Source organism: Dioscorea cayenensis, chromosome 7 (assembly GCF_009730915.1).
Source record: "Dioscorea cayenensis subsp. rotundata cultivar TDr96_F1 chromosome 7, TDr96_F1_v2_PseudoChromosome.rev07_lg8_w22 25.fasta, whole genome shotgun sequence".
Lineage (NCBI taxonomy): Eukaryota > Viridiplantae > Streptophyta > Magnoliopsida > Dioscoreales > Dioscoreaceae > Dioscorea > Dioscorea cayenensis.
Window position 1 is genome coordinate 18,447,486 of NC_052477.1, and position 1,746 is coordinate 18,449,231.

General features: G+C 45.6%; 1 non-coding gene across 1 annotated transcript; it reads left to right on the forward strand.

Annotated features, from left to right (window-relative positions):
- Positions 1 to 1,418: 1,418 nt before the first annotated feature.
- On the forward strand, positions 1,419 to 1,525 carry LOC120266125. Its single transcript, XR_005537968.1, has one exon. It is a non-coding gene; the product is annotated as a small nucleolar RNA R71 (small nucleolar RNA).
- Positions 1,526 to 1,746: the final 221 nt, after the last annotated feature.

The following is a 1,746-nucleotide window of genomic DNA, read 5'->3' on the forward strand; positions in this document are numbered from 1 at the left end:
AAGGCTAGCATCCGCATCCTCATCAACACTAGCACTACAAAGTCAACTGGGAAAAAATATACTTGTCCACCTTGACAAGCACGTCTTCAATGATGCCTCTCAGATGTCGTATCGTTCGGTCCGCCAATTGTAAAGTCATCCGAGTAGGCCTAGGCTAACCCAAACCTAGCTTTTGGAAGAAAGTATATGGCATGACGTTGATGCACTTGAATGACCGCCAATGCCATTTCTCGCCTAAGTTGCCGATGTTACACGGAGTAATGAAGCTTCCTGGTCTTTCTTCTTGTTCCCGGTATGTTCTTTTGCAACACCGCCGAGCATGAAGCATCAAGCACCACGCAAAGCACTCTCCTCAATTTCTCTTGTTGGTCAATAGGTCTTTCCTGAACTTCGATACTTAGGCATTTTGAGCCAAAGCCTCAACAAAAAGGAATGTTGATGTGGAGTTGCTTTAGACAAACTTCGAGAACTTCTTACCTGAGTCATCCTTGGTCATTCTTTAATCTAGAGGGATAAGGGATTCTTGGCTTGAAAGATGGAGTGCCACCTCTTTCTCTTTGTTTGCTCCCTTCTCAACCTCTACGACCTCAGTGCGTGTTCTTTCGGGTTTTTCACCGAAGTCAGCCCTTCAACCTCACGGCGCTTCTCAAAGCGATCGCCTTCACATGTTCCTCTCGGGTTGGTTTCCGTGTTGCTTGGTAAACTTCCATGTGGCCTTTCGGAAAGAGATTTCGCGAATTTTTCCCACTTGATTTTCAAGGTTGTGCAAGGAGGCGGTGTGATTGCGAAGTGTAGCTCTCGGTCGATTCAAACCTTGTGTTGCTGATTGAACAAAATCTAGCCAAGTGCTTCTCCAAATCCGTCTATTCGGGTTTCCAAACCCGAAATTGCTTTTTCCACTTGAGAGGCTTTGTGTTGTTGTTGGAACCCCGATGACCCCATGGTCTTACGTGGTCCTTGATTACTCCATGAAAAGTTGGGATGATTCTTCAACCTGAATTGTAGGTGTTACTGTATGGATTCCCTTGAGGTCTCATTCCATTACCTACAAAGTCAACATTCTCAACCGAAGAAACATCACCTGTGACAATCAGGGCAATCGGAAGGAGCATGTCCTCCACCACAACCGTACAATTTGTCATGGTCATGACTCTATTCGAGCTATAAGATCTAGCTTCTTACTCAAACTCTCCACTTGGGCCGCCAATGAAGTTACCGCATTAATTTCATGGAGTCCGGCCACTTTTTTCTTTTCCCTAGCGTTCCACAGGTAGCTATTTAACCCCATTTCTTCAATCAATTGACGTGCCTCGTTGGGGTTCTTGCTACCTAAGGTACCTCCTGCCGCCGCATCCAAGAGTTGCCTTGTACTCGGGTTCAAACCATTGTAGAAGGTTTGAACAATCATCCACTCCGGGAATCCGTGTTGAGGGCACATGCCAGGAGTTCCTTGAACCTTTTCCCATGTCTCAAATAGAGACTCCAATTCCAACCGCATAAAGGATGAGATCTCATTCCTAAGGTTTCTCTGATTTTTCCGGAGGGAAATAACAGGGCTAGAAAAAGCTTCTACCATCTCCCTCCCATGTAGTGATTAATGCCCCTAGGTAATGAGTGTAGCCACACTTTGCTTTCCCCTTTAAGAAAAATGGGAAGGCTCTTAATTTGATGGCATCATCCATCACACCATTTATCTTCAGCATGTCACACACCTCGAGGAAGCTCCCTATATGACTGTTTGGATCC